This window comes from Heterocephalus glaber, unplaced genomic scaffold, assembly GCF_053883595.1.
Source record: "Heterocephalus glaber isolate CG9 unplaced genomic scaffold, H.glaber_assembly_v1.0 deba00000896, whole genome shotgun sequence".
In the NCBI taxonomy this organism is placed as follows: Eukaryota; Metazoa; Chordata; class Mammalia; order Rodentia; family Bathyergidae; genus Heterocephalus; species Heterocephalus glaber.
In genome coordinates, this window is record NW_028258170.1 from 4139601 (window position 1) to 4154992 (window position 15392).

Sequence of the window (15392 nt, forward strand, 5' to 3'; positions counted from 1 at the left end):
TGTCTACAGCCTACAGAGCCATGAAAACCAGTAGCTTCTTGGTCCAAGAAGCCTCAGTTGTGTGTGTGTGCACACGCATGTGCACAGGAGTTTGAGGCCTCCAGAGGCTTGAAAGCCTGAGGCCAAGGGCCTAAAAGCTTCCCAGGGAGTTGCTGGTACAAGTTTGTGTTTAAGGACCAATGAATCTGGAGTCTGATGTCCACGTGTAATAGCATCAGCAAAAAGTGCACATGTGAAGGAGGATGAAGCATGTGCACAGGAAGCTCCCCCTTCCATATTTTGGTTTCTTCAAGTCCCCCAGCCTTTTGATGGTGCTGCCAACATACAGGGAAGATCTACCCACTCCGCTTGCTGACCCATACACAAATCTTCCCTGGAAGCACCCTCACAGACATACTCACAAGCGTACCTTACCAATTCTCTAGGCCTCCCTCAATCTAGGTAAGTTCCATCCTCCATGATTGCCACGGCAGGAAGAGTACTGGAGGGTCTCCTTGCAGCCATTAAATGCTTTGGCACAGCCTGTGGTCCACCTCACTGCAAGGGAAAAAGGACATATACTCCTTCCATTTGCCAGAAGAAAAGGAGTGATCTTGGAGATATTACAGTATTTGCCTTCTGTTTCATTCTTCTTCCCCACACATAACACAAAACTTCATAGAGAAGAGTCCGAACTGGTCAGAGTGTGGAGTTCACAGCCCCGGTTTTCGTGTGGTTCCTCTTGGGTGATAGATCTATGAACTAGTAGCGACAGACTAATCAGACCTTTGCAAAGATACACAGTAGAGGAACAGGGCTGGGACAACCATAAGAAATATTCAGAAAGGGGAAATGGAAGCTGCACCAGGTACTAACTGTTAGCAATAGATCTTTCCAAGGGTTTATTTTTATGAGCTTTGAATTTTAAGGCTTTATCAGTGTTTGTCTTAGTGTTTGAAGTCTAAAGTCAGTCAGGATTTGCAACTTTGCAAGGCCCCATTTTCTGAAATATCCTTTTAATATTTGCTCACAAATCAACCAGTTAGTTCTCTTTGAGCTTACAAAGCTGTATCAAAACAGTGGCAACCAACATAAACTAGAGAAGGCTTTTCAGTCTTTCCCCATAGAGTCACATCTTTAGCTACATAATATTTTCAATTTCATACAGATACTGGTTTCACCAACTACCATGTAACAAGAATAGTCATTTCGCTAGCCTCCATTGTCCATCTCCATACTATCTATCATACACTGCTAAACTCATGCCAAATATGTTAGGGTTTTTATCATGGAAATACCCTGCTTTGAGTACCAGTACCTGTTCAGAATGATGAGGCTCCAGCTAGCTGCAAGGATGTGTGGCCTTCTCTTGCACCTTAATGGCAAAGGGAACCAGGCATGTGAGCACAGGGAGTCAAGCCTGCTATGACCAGTCTTTCTTCACAGTCCCCCACATACTCTGTCTTTTTCACCATGTATTTATTGCCTTATTATGAGGGACAGTTTTATCATCATTTACTTGCCCCTTATGTTGCTCTTTATGTTTTGTTACGATAAATCCCATAATGTCAAAGATCAGGCCTGACTTAATCCCAGTTTTGATTAATCCCAGTTAATCCCACCTAGCACCTGTGCCTCAGGTCCTATCACATATCCCATACCTATGTTATTCTAGATGTTCAATAAACATTTGTAGGAATAATGAGTGAATGAAATGAGGACTTGAATTTTCTCTTCTCTTACTGAAGGCAGCAGTATGCCTATTTTATTTGGCTCAGAACTCGAGCAATTTTGCAGGGGTCATGCCTGTCTAAGCATGCTACACAGCTCAGAACAGCAGATGGCAACTTGAATTGCCAGCCTTGTGACAAACAGTAGACAGCCTACTCAGAGTCAGGGCAACACCAGGAGGAAGTCAGAGCCCTGGGGAAGGTTCCAGGTGCAGCTGAAGAGCCATCTGGGCAGCTACTCCCACCCACTTTCATCAGTCACAAAGCAGGAGGGGAAGGGTGGGGTTGCAGGTGAGGGCAGAGCAAGGAGGCTCCTACGACTTCCTCCTGCCCTCCTTTCTATCCAGCTCAGCTGCTTCTCACCTGTTTACTCAGCTCAGTTAAGTAAACTTTTCGACTGCCTCCCCCATTTCTCCACCATCCCATACCCACACATAACTGAGTACTTAAGAGAATATTTTTTATTTAGCTGCAGAAAGCAATGAAAGGGCAATTATTTTTCTGTTGTATTTTTAAATTCACTAAAGAGCTTTCGCTTCCTTTCTGGGAAGCAGTGAACCAAGCCTGAGTAGTTAAGACTCAGAGTTTGACTACTTGTGACTTTACTTTGGCACTCTACCTGACCTCCTCCCGAGGTACCAGACATCTACTGTCCTGCCTTATTAACCAATCTGAGTTTGGCTATTAATTAACACTCCTTGGCTCTCCTCCTAGCTCCAGGTCTGTTCACCCAAGTCTTCTCCCCAGGCTTCCCTGCCTCCTCCCAGCCATGAACACTGGTATTCACTAAGGGTCAGTCCTTTCCACATTCACTCGAGTAATCTCTTGGTTCCACCATTAATTAAACATGTGAACTTGGCAAGCAAGTTCACATCTCTGTGCCTCCGTTCTCTCATCTGTAAAATGAAAACAAGGTCATCTTCTTGATTGGGTTGTGGTGAAGACTAAATGAGTGGATCTCTGTAATATTCTTATAATAGTGGCTAGCACATAATACTCAAAAATGCTGGCAACTTATCCTTATTCTCCTTTCCCATGGCTCTGACAACTGGTCTTCATCTTCAGCCCCTCCAGCAGTAAGCATAAACCCAAAAGAGAACTCCTTTTATCCTCAAAGTTATTTTTTTCCAGAATTACAATGTCAGCTAAGGACAGTAGTTTTTCAAGCTAGAAAACTTAGGGTCAGTAGCAGGAGCCACTCTGTTTTCTATGCTGTTTAGTTCTGCCTCAGGACTGTCCCTCAGTGCGGACACCTCTCTGCATGTGTTTTCTGCCGTACAGTCCCATCAGAATGAACTTCCTGAAAAATGATTATTGGTCATTGTTGATAAGAGTGCAGAATAGTGTGGCTGATGTGGAAGACCATTTGGCAGGTTCTTCCTAAACTAAAATAATCCTTCTTTATGACACTGTGAGCACACTCCTAGGTATCTCCAAAGCAGTTAAAAGCTTATGTCCACATTAAAATATTATAAAAGGGGGCCGGGGATTTAGCTCAGTGGTTCTGATGCCTGCCTGGCAAGCACAAGGTCCTGAGTTCAATCCCTGGTATCATATATATATATATATATGTAAAAAGGATTTTTTTTCTGAGAAAAGGGGAAATATTTATACAAGTAGCAGTTTTAAAAATGTAGCTTTGTTCTACAAATTATACAATAACATACACACACTAACTGAAAATATGCTACAACCATGTCTGGAAAAGCAGTTTACCATTTTCTAAGTGGACTTCACCTCACATTTACTGGGTAATATAGCTGTTAATACTGCACAAGTACAATTAGCAATAATGTTTAATAACTTTTAAACAAAGATAAAGGGATTTTTTCCCTTAAGTTTTAAATATCAAAACCTATGCTTATAAAAATTTAAAACTTTCAGCAGTCTAAATATTTCAAATGAAAACTATTACAAACTTCTCAAATGTTCTTTGTAATCCAGGTATTATATATCAACCTAGTTATCCACTGTAGACTCCTTCAGAGATACTTCAGTCTCTCTTCACTGGATGGCTTTTTCTTGCTGCCAGCCTCATGGCTGTCTTTGCTTTCCTCACTGCTGTCTCCATTGTGTTGTGGCTGATTAATGTCTTGAGCATCAGAGCCTCCATTTAGAGTCTTTGAACATGTTTGTTCCTTTTCTAGCTTTTTGTTTGGCCCTTTCTTCCCTTGATCTTTGGTTTTATTTGCTTCCTCATGCTGTCTTTGTTCAGCAAGAGATTTATTCAACACTTGTGTGATGACAGAATCTCCTTCACCAACCAAAAACATGTTCCTAAATTTGTTGGATAACATTGTAGACTTTTCCATGATAACTTGAGTAACTTTGAATTGTCATATTTTTTTCAGGGTTGTAATCATCTGTGTGTGTTTCTGAGCTTGTTGCATTGTGACCTGAAGTGAAGCAAGTTCATCCAAGGCCTCAGTGCATCTGTTCACATCAAGGTTATCGATTTTGAGTGAATTTTTAATTTCAGGATGTATTCTTTGAAGTTGAGAATCCACTGATGTTTCTCATTTCTCCACTTTCTTAACTTCTGGCTTCTTTCCTTCATCTTTATTCTGCTGCTTAGTTTCCATTTGTTCCTCTTGCTTGCATTTTTGGTCTGCAGCTTCCTTCTTGTGCTGGCCTTTCAGCATATTCCTCCTATGAGCAGTCTGGAAGTTTCTTCCACCCTTTCTCTTCTTTTCACCTTCTTGGTCATCTCCCTCTTCTTCAGAATCAGAGGTTGATGTAACCCCTGTTTTAGCTAAATTTTTTCTTTTTGATTCAACTTCTTTCTTGCCTTCTTTTTTGTCTGGTTCTTTCCTTGGTTTGTCTTCTTCCTTCTGGTCCTCTTCATCCTTTTTAGGCTGCTTTTTAGGTTGTTTTTTTTTCTTACTTTTGTCTTCTTCAGCAACCATGTCACTCTCTGAAGGGCAAGGCTGTTTTACCATTTTGGGTCTGCCTCTTGGTTTTGGAATCTTGACTTCTGTAGCTGTAGGTCATCCTCGCTTAGGACTCACTTTTAGATTAACAGATGCTGTTGCTGTTGTCACTACTCCTTCCTCCTCGGTTTCTACTTTTTCTGTCTTTCTCTTTCTCCCTCTTCTGGCAGCTTTTGGAGTGGTTATGTCAACTGCTTTAGTCATATCCTCACTGCTTGCTTTTTCTTCATGATCACTGTCTTCCTTGAAACACTAGTTTCTTTTTCTTCAACTTCAACTTCAATATCAGATGATGCATTTGACTGTTTAGTTGATGCCTGTTGACTTGAAAATTTCACTTTCAGATTGTTGTCTGTCTCCCATAAGCCTTCATTAAAACCTTTTCGTTTATTTGGTTTACCATACTTTTCCTTATTTTCCGAGTAAGGAAATACATCCTTTGGTCCTAAAAAAGCTGTCTCATGAGTCCCAAAAAAGAAGATGGGCAATTTGTTTGTGGGTGGCAATCTCTTGAAGGGTACCACGCAGTTCTTTGCTGGCAAACTGCTCTCTTGCTTGAACTCAATTCCATATGACCTCATTATTGAAGTGATCCTCCACACCCCGAGTTAGCAGTTAAAAAATAAATACTGTGCAGTGGTTCTTAACAAGCCTATAGCAACATTCCTCTCCAAGCTTCTGTCTCCTCCTACACGGCAGCATCCAGAGATCCACTCCTCCTTTCTCTGTACCCCTCATTCTCTGGAAGAGCTCTCTTCTCAGACTGCGCGCTGCCTTCATTGCTTACCCAGCTGTCTCAACCTATGTTGCACAATGTTTGTGAGAATTAAAGTAAGATAAAAGAGTCCTGTACAGTATGAAGGATATTTTAATTTCACAAGTTTTTTTTAATTAGTAAATGTTTGTGATACTTAATGAGTATCTTCACTGTGGGTATTTATTACATGTAGGCGCCACAGTTTAGTTCTTTTTTCAGACTCCTTCCCCTCTCAGTTCTCAGAAATGTGCTAGAGGGCACTGCTGATTCATTGTTTAATGAGCTGTTGTACTCTTTATGGCCTAAACCTCTGACTACTCATCTAATCAGGAATCAGAATGAATCAGATGTTAAGGAAACAAAATATTAGCCTTTTTAAGTTTAATGAAATAAAATAATACAATTCAAGTGTTTAAGTCTATAGTTTATCTGAAAATAGTTTGGGAAAGAATACTCTAGCAGCGGCTTTGATGGCTGATGACTTCACATCACTTTTTTAGTTCCTGTTTTTCTGTTACTCCCCCTCCCCACACACACATACACACACACCTAGGGTTAGTCTAACAAGCAGTGAAAAATCAAAGCATGCAATATTGATTTGGGTGATACCTTAAACTTCCCTAAAGCAACTATAAAATGGGAAAGCTAGACTAGATCATCAAGGACTGGGGTGAAGGAGTTTAATCAAGAAAGACAATAAACAAGAACTTCTTTTTATTTAAGTAGAGGCCTCTGGTTCTGGACAAAAATGTTATTTTAGTATCCTGTTATTTCCATTTCTCTGAAAGAAAAAGTGCCCAAATCATTGAAAACATTTTGTTCAGAAAATAATTTCTAAATATATACAAAAACACTTCTCTTTTAATCTGGATGTGCTGGGCTGACTGGAATGTTTTAAGAAACTCATGCCTTAAGATATTCTACTTTAAACCAAAGCCTCAACAGCCCATTCCAAATTATTAGTGTTTCCACAGGGACTCACAACTGAAGTCAATGTGCATCCCATGACAAGGACTTTCCAATAACTAATTTCCACAGACATGTAGAAGGAGCAGCACTTTCACTTTTCTGAGTTAGAAGTTACTAAGTTATAAACTGGGTTAAGCAAAATGCTTATCTAGTTGGCACTGTTTCTTTTTAAATTAAGTAGAGGACAAGGACAAAGACCCCTCCACAGATTAGCCTACCTTTTCAGGTTCATTTTCTACTACCCATTGTTGCACATCTAACACTCCAGGCAAACCAAATCTAAGTGGAGTGTTTCTAGCTGGAAACAGAATTGTCTGGAAGGTTTCGACAATTTCCCAGCTTAATAAGGGATAGTCAGGGTGATGGGGGCAGCCGTGGCAGACATCCATGCACTTCCACAGTAAGACTCAGCGACATATACATCATTAGAGATCCCTGAATCATATTCTTTCTGATAAATACTCCCCAAAATATATATTCCTTTGGTCACACATTTTTCCTATGGGACTGCCCTTGAATATTCTTTCTCCAAATTTAATCAAAGAGCTAATTATCTCCTAATTTGACTACTGAAATGGCCTCCGAACCTCTTCCCCATTGGATCCATCTTCTAAATGAACTGATCGTTGTCCTTCTATAATGCAAACACAATTACAGAAAGCTTCCTTAATGGCTCTCCATTGCCTACAGTAGTCTCCAATGAGAGAAAAAGCCTCCCCTAATGTATGTATGGAACACAGGGTGCTATGGTTTGACTGTCTCCTCTAAAACTCATCTGTCACTATGACAGTATTGAGGTAAATCCTTTAAAAGGTGACGAATGTTATTATCTCACAAGTGGGTTAGCTATCAAAGGGGGAAACCTTCCTCTCTGTGTCTTGTCTTCTTACCACATGATGCTGTCTGCCATGTTATGGTGCAGCAAGAAGGTCTTCACCAGATGTGGTCTCTTGAACTTGAGCTTCCCAGCACCTTCAACTGTGAACCAAATAAACTTATTTGGTTTATAATTTACCTAGCCTGTGGCAGTCTGTTATAGCAGCAAAAGACAAAGACATGGTGGAGTATAAGAACAACTTCAAGGATTTTTCATAACATGGAGAAACAGAGGACCCCTTGGCACGCCCACCGGCAAGCAGCTAGGTGAGCAGGCTGGGAGGCCCCCAGCTGTCTGGAGCCTTACTCCATCTGGCTCTCCACACCCACCTGCGACCAGCTAGACGGTGAGAACACCTCAACATGCCAACCGGCAAGCAGCTTAGCCATGGGGGTGCCTGCAACCCCCACCGCCCACCCCGCCTCTGGCCTGGCTGTGCCGCTACCTGGTTCTCCACACTACAGAGGCACAGGAGGACATAAAGGCCATTGTTCTGAGCTGCAAAAGTGAACAACAGACAGAGGCCCTATCTCAGGCTACTTGATGAAAACTAAAGCCCAGTGAAAAAGTGAAGACAATCTCTGCAAAAAAGCCACAACAGACCACCGTGCTTGGTAAGTTGGAGGGATCATCACTTCCCATCGGAACCTGGACTATCTTCAGGGGAAGGGCAGCTAGAACCTGCAGTAGAGCCTTGCAGAGTTCAACCCTGCAAGAGGACAGGGAACTCAACTTGGGACTTGCAGCCAGAAATCTGCCTGAATTTCACAGGTCTGCAACTGGCTTGCTAAAATTCATTGACTTATATCTGCACACTGCTCCCCACATTGTCAATTGTGACAGCAGGAACATACCCTGAAGGAGGCCCTTCATTTTTCTTTTGTTATTTTCAAAATTATTATTAGTATTTTTTGCTTATTTTTTTTCCTACTCTTTTCAAATTTTTATTTTTCCTCTCTCTCCCCCCCCCCCTTTCCCCCTTGCCATCCCACATTGTTTTTTTATCTCCCTTTGTGTTCCTGTTCTGGCCCTAATTCATATTTCTTCTTTTTCTTTCTCTAGACTGTGTCCTCTGGCCTCACTGCTAACCTTCCCCTATCCTTCTACCTACCTATCCCTCCCTACCCAACTCCTTCTAACTCCCCATCCTGAAGGGTAAAGTTGCTATGAAGAATTTATTCACTATAAACATATGTTGGGTTGGCCCTCGATTTTTATTTAATTTACAGTTCAAGGTGATAGATTAATAACTACCACAAATTGTCATTGTCTAAGATGTAAATGATGGTATGGTGTTGTTGATTGTATCACTTGGGCTACAGTGTTGGGATTGATCTAATCAGTTGTCATTCCTGGTATAATGAAAATGAGATAGCCTCAGAACCATTAGAGACTCAAAACCTAACGACCAGCTATATCTGGGAGACACCTCTGAGAAGCAATCATTCCATAAGGGTTCTAACTACAAGCAACAAAGATACTTACAATAAGCAATTTCAAAATATCAACCCAGGAATTAAACCAAGGACAATAGCAAGAACAAAAATGAGAAGACATTTAATCAAGACACAAACTCAGACTTCCACCCCACAAAAGGCAAATTCTGGGGAAAACGAGGTGGAAAAGTGATAAAATCAACCACCTGGACACCCTGAACTGATAGCACAGGAAGGAACAAAACAGATGAATGAGGCTCTAGAAAAATTCAAAGCAGAAATAATTTCCCAGATAACTACAGAGATGGTGAGCAGAGTGAAAGACACGATTAGAGGCTCTAGAACAGAAACAGATAAAAATAATAGATGAGCTCAGAATCATGCTGGAAACCATGAATGCCCAGCATAAGAAAGAAATAGAAACCATGATCGCCCAACATAAGAAAGAAATGTAATCCATGAAACAGATTCAAACAGATATCCAGGAGATTAAAAACTCCACTGAAAGTATGCACAGCAGATTAAGGGAATGTGAAGATAGACTATCAGATATAGAAGACAGGATTGCGGTTAATGACCATGAAAACAGAGATTTCTTAAAAATAGGGACCACGAGAAATCAATCCAGCAGCTGCTAGGAGATGAAAAGAAGAATAACATAAGACTGATAGTCCACAAAAAACAGGAGAAAGTACAACTGACATAAAAAAAAATGTTCAGAGACATAATCTATGAAAACTCCCCAGACAGAGGTAGAGAATTAGACATACAGATAAGTGAGATACATAGAACTGCAACTAGCCACGTTCAAAAAAAAAAAAACCTACACCTAGACATATAATAGTCAAGATCCCAGAAACCCAACAGAAGAACAACATCCTACAAGCAGGTTGAGAAAAGAACAAATCACCAATAAAGGAAAGCCCATCAGAATCACAACAGACTTCTCAACACAAGCCCTCAAGTAAAGGAGAGCCTGGAGCGAAGTATTTCAAGCCCTAAAAGAAAATAACTTCCAACCTAGACTGTTATATCCTGCAAAATTATCTTTCAAAAATCAATGGGGAAATTAGATACTTCCACGACAAAGAACACCTGAGAAATTTCATGAACACCAATCCAGCACTCCAAACAATTCTAAACAATATCCTAGAAAAAAGACAATGGAGCTCACAACTCCATGAGGCCCAAAAGAAGGAAGCTACCAGGCAAGGTAAGACACTAAAGGGAAAGGGGGAAAAATAAGAAATAAAAGAGCCAACAACAGTAAAACATCATGTCAAGGATGAGTCAGTATCTATCAATTATAACCATCAATGTTAATGGCCTCCATTCACCAATCAAAAGAAATAGACTGGCAGAATGGAAGAAGAAACAAAACCCAGCAATATGCTGTATACAAGAAATACACCTAACTCAAAAAGAAATTCATAGACTGAAAGTAAAAGGATGGAAAACAGTTCTCCATGCCACAGGAACCCAGAAAAAAGCAGACGTAGCAATCTTATTTGCTGACAAAGTAGATTTCAAACCAAAACTAATTAAGAGAGACAAAGATGGTCACTACATCCTTGTGAAGGGAACAATCCAAGAGGAAGAGATGACAATCCTAAATATATATTCACCAAATACGAATTCCCCCAACTATAAAAAACAAATATTAATGGACATGAAAAACCAAATAAGTACTAATACAATTGTAGTGAGGGATCTCAATACCCCATTATCACAAATAGATCATCTAGACAAAAAATTAACAACAAAATTCTAGAACTGAACCAAGCTATTGAACAAATGGACTTAATAGATGTTTACAGAGTGTTCCACCCCATAAAATCAAAATACACATTCTTTCCGGCTGCACATGGGTCATTCTCCAAAATAGACCACATGCTAGCTCATAGGACATGTCTAAGTAAATGTAAAAGAACTGAAGTTACCCCTGTATATTATCAGACCATAGTGCAATAAAATTGGGGATCAATAACATAAGAAACTGCAAAACCCCCACAAACACATGGAAATTGAATAATACCCTCCTGAACAACCAATGGGTCACAGAGAAAATTAAAGAAGAAATTATACAGTTTCTACAAGTAAATGATAATGCCAGTACAACATACAAGAATCTATGGGACATAATGAAAGCAGTTCTATGAGGGAAATTCGTAGCAGTGAATGCCCATATTAGGAAAACAGAGAGAACTCAAATAAATAACATGATGCAGAACCTCAAGCTCCTAGAAGAAGAAGAGCATAATAAACCCAAAGCTCATACAAAAGAGGAAATTACAAAGATCAGAGCAGAAATCAATGCAATGGAGACTAAGAGAATGATACAAAAAAAATGAATGAATCAGAGTGGGTTCGATAAACCTTTAGCCAACCTTATCAAAAAAAGGAAAGAAAAGGCTCAAATCCATGCAATTAAGAATGAAAAAGGTGCATGGTGAGAGATATAGGTCTAGTTTTAATCTTTGACAAGTTGAAAGGTGCAAATTTCCAATGATGAATGTCATTATATTGTACCCCTAAAATGTACCGAGAAAATAAAATTTAAAAAAGAATTGACATCCACATTAAAGAAAAAAGAACAAAAAAGGTGAAGTCACAACAGACCCAGCAGAAATCCAGAGGATCATCAATACCTACTTTGAGAACCTGTATTGTAATAAAATGGAAAACACAGAAGAAATGGACACATTCCTAGATATATATGAATTGCCAAAGTTAAATGAAGATATAGAAATTCTAAACACCCCAATTACAATGAGTGAAATTGAAAATGTAATAAAAAATTTACCAAAAAAGAAAAGCCCAGGTTCTGATGGCTTCACTGCTGAATTCTACAAGACATTTAAAGAAGAACTATCACCATTACTCTTTAAACTCATCAAGGAAATTGAAAGAGAAGCAATACTTCCAAATTCATTCCTGGAAGCAAGTGTTACTTTGATTCCAAAACCAGGGAAAGACCCAACCCAAAAAGAGAACTACAGGCCAATCTCCCAAATGAACATAGATGCAAAAATCCTCAAAAAGATACTGGCAAACAGAATACAGAGGGTCATCAAGAAGATCATACACCCTGACCAAGTTGGATTTATCCTGGGGATGCAAGGATGGTTCAATATATGTAAATCAATAAATGTAATACACTATATTAACAGAGCCAAGGACAAAAACCATATGATCATCTCAATAGATGCAGAAAAAGCATTTGACAAAATCCAACACCCATTCATGATAAAAAAAAAAAAGCCTTCAGAAAATTGGAATAGAAAGTCTTCTCAACCTGATTAAGGCTATCTATGAAAAAACAACAGCCAACATCATACTAAATGGTCAAAAACTGAAAACTTTCACACTAAAATCAGGAACAAGACAAGGATGCCCACTATCACCACTCCTGTTCAATATAGTTCTGGAAACATTAGCCACAGCAATTAGAAAGGAGAAGGAAATAAAAGGAATAAAGATAGGAAAGGAAGAAATGAAACTGTCATTATTTGCTGACCATATGATTACTTTACATAGAAGACCCAAAAAATTCTGCCAAAAGACTTCTAGACTTAATTGACAGATTCAGCAGAGTATCTGGATACAAGGTCAACACTCAAAAAGCAGCCTTCTTATACACAAAGAGCAGACTAAGAGAGAAATTAGGGAAACAATTCCTTTTACAATAGCATCCAACAAAATGAAATATCTAGGAATCAATCTAACAAAGAAAGCAAAAGACCTCTACGCTGAAAACTACAGCACTCTGAAAAAACAGATCGAGGAGGATATAAGAAAATGGAAAGATATCCCTTGCTCCTCGGTAGGAAGAATCAACATAGTGAAAGTGGCCATACTTCCAAAATTGCTATATAGATTTAATGCAATGTCAATTGAAATTCCAACAATATGCTTCACAGAACTAGACAAAACAATCCAAAAATGCATTTGGAACCAGAAGAGACCTAGAATAGCAAAAGCAATTCTAAGCAACAGAGACATGGCTGGGGGTATCACAATCCCCAACTTGAAACTATACTACAGAGCTACTGTGATTAAAAAAACAGCATGGTACTTGCCAAGAAACAGACTGGAGGATCAGTGGAATAGATTAGAAGATGCAGAAACAACTCCAGACATACTCAGCCACCTCAACTTTGACAAAGGAGCCAACCACCTTCATTGGAAGAAAGATAGCCTATTTAATAAAAGGTGTTGGAAAAATTGGATTTCAACCTGCCAAAGATTAAAACTAGACCCATATTTATCACTATGCACTAAACTAAGATTGAAGTCGATTAAAGATCTAAACATTAAATCAGAAATACTAAACTTACTGGAGGGTAAGTTAGGTAGAACTCTTGAAGACATTGGCATAGGAAAAGACTTTATGAACAAAACCTCAGTAGCATGGGAACTAGCAGAAAGAATCAACAAGTGGGAGCTCATCTCATTAAAAAGCTTCTGCACTGCAAGAGAAACCACCAATAGAGCTAAGAGACAAACTACAATGTGGGAAAAAAGTTTTAGCAGCTGTACCTCAGGCAAAGGACTACTATCTAGAATACATAAAGAACTGAAAAAAATCAGACCCCCCAAATTCAAGGACCCAATTCAAAAATAGGAATCTGAAATGAACAGACATTTCTCAGACAAAGAAGTAAAAGCAGCAAATAAATATATGAAAAAATATTCGACATCACTGGTCATTTGAGAGATGCAGATGAAAACAACACTGAGATTCCACCTCACCCCAGACAGAATGGCTGCTATCAAGAAATCAACCAATAACAAATGCTGGCAGGAGTGTGGAGAAAAGAACCTTTCTCCATTGTTGGTGGGGGTGCAGACTGGTGGAACCACTGTGGAGATCAATATGGAGATACCTCAAAGAACTAGGGCTAGAGGTCCCATTTGACCCAGCTATTCCTCTGCTGGGTATCTTCCCCAAAGAATTGAAAGAATCATACCACAGCATATATGTGCACTCATGTTTATAGTGACACAGTTCGTAATAGCTAAAGCGTGGAAAGAGCCCAAGTGCTCATCAACTGGAAACTGGATAAATGGTTTTTGTATAAAATGGAGTACTACTCAGCCATAAAGAATGAGAAACTAGAAACATTTATAGCTAAATGGTTGCATATCGAGGCCATACCCTTAAGTGATATAAATAGGACACACGTGTAAATACCGAATAGTTTTCTCTAGTGTGAGAAACTGAAAGTGTAAATAAGGATTAAAACAAATAATTGATAATTTGAAACAGGAAGAAAAGGTCCAAACGGGCAGGGGAAGTGGGAGGGGAAGGGGAAAGGAAAGAAGGGAAAGGAAAAATTATGAGAAAAGAAAAAAATGGAAACAAAGTCTATATAAATAGGGAAGGGTGGAGGGGAGGAAAGGCGCACGGATGAAATAAGAACCAAGATACATCATGTACAGGTATAAGCACTCAATGATAAATGTAAATGTATTGCATACCTAAAATGTGCTAATAAAAGAATTGAAGCAAAAAAAACAAAACATGGAGATATATGAGATCATCAGCTCCAGCTTTGTCAGTGGGACACATACCTGACACCCACAACTGAATGGAAAGAATTTGGCTCACAGTTTCAAGAGATTCAGTTCATGGTCAGCTGGCTCCAAGGCAGATACATCATGGCAGAGGAGCTTGGCAGAGAACACCTCATGGTGGCTGAGAAGCAGAGTGGGGGAAGGGGTAAGGAACCAGATATGGACCCCCAAAGTCACATCTCTGTGACCCACCCAGACTCACCCATAAATGTGCTTTACTAATCCCCTAGAATGTTCCCAAGCCACTAAGGTTGACAATTAAGCTTAACACCCCTTGTCAACTGGATGTTCAAATCCATCTCCTTAAACCCAAACAACACAAAACAAGTTAATAATCTGACATACTATCAAAACTATACTAATTCTGGGGGTAGGGGATTTAGCTCAGTGGAGCTGCGCCTGCTTCACAAGCACAAGGTCCTGAGTTCAATCCCTGGTACAAAAAAAAAAAAATATATATATATATGAAATATATATATATGGAATATATATATGGAATATATATGAAATGTATATTATATATGGAATATATATGGAATATATATTATATATATGGAATATGTATAATATATATGGAATATATATTATATATATGGAATATGTATAATATATATGGAGTATATTATATATATGGAATATGTATTATATATATGGAATATATATATATTTCTTTCCCCACAGTTTCAACAGTTTCAGCATTTCTCAAAAGTCCTAGTTAAAAGATTCCTCTGAGGCTTAAGTAAATTCTTAGCTTTAAACCTCTGTAAAATTAAAAAAATAATTTAATCCCAAGATACAATGGCACAGGGAAAACATTCCCATTCCAAAAGGGAAGAATAGGAAGACAGAAAAGAATTGAACCCAAGTAAGACTGAAAGCCAGCAAGGCAAACATTAAGTCCCACAGCTCCATGTGGGTATCCAGGGCATATGGTGGTGAGATGGGAGCTCTGTGGGGCTTGGGCAGCCCCACCCCACGGCCTTGCTGGTTGCAGCCCGTGCAGCCACTTCCTTGGGCTGGCTCTACTCTTTCCATTCCACATTCCTGGTGTCACTGACTTCCTAGGGTCTCCACTGCACTTTTGGCTTCATTCCTGCTGCTCTATGCACTCTCCTCTCAGAGGCATAATGGCTGGCT

General features: G+C 39.3%; 1 long non-coding RNA gene and 1 pseudogene across 1 annotated transcript in view; one reads left to right on the forward strand and one right to left on the reverse strand.

Moving 5' to 3' along the window:
* The window catches only part of LOC110346558 (uncharacterized), a 51406-nt gene that overhangs the window by 5649 nt on the left and 30365 nt on the right, over positions 1 to 15392 (forward strand). The gene's annotated exons all lie outside the window — the stretch shown is intronic.
* Positions 1080 to 14282, reverse strand: LOC101706480 (PC4 and SFRS1-interacting protein pseudogene; annotated as a pseudogene).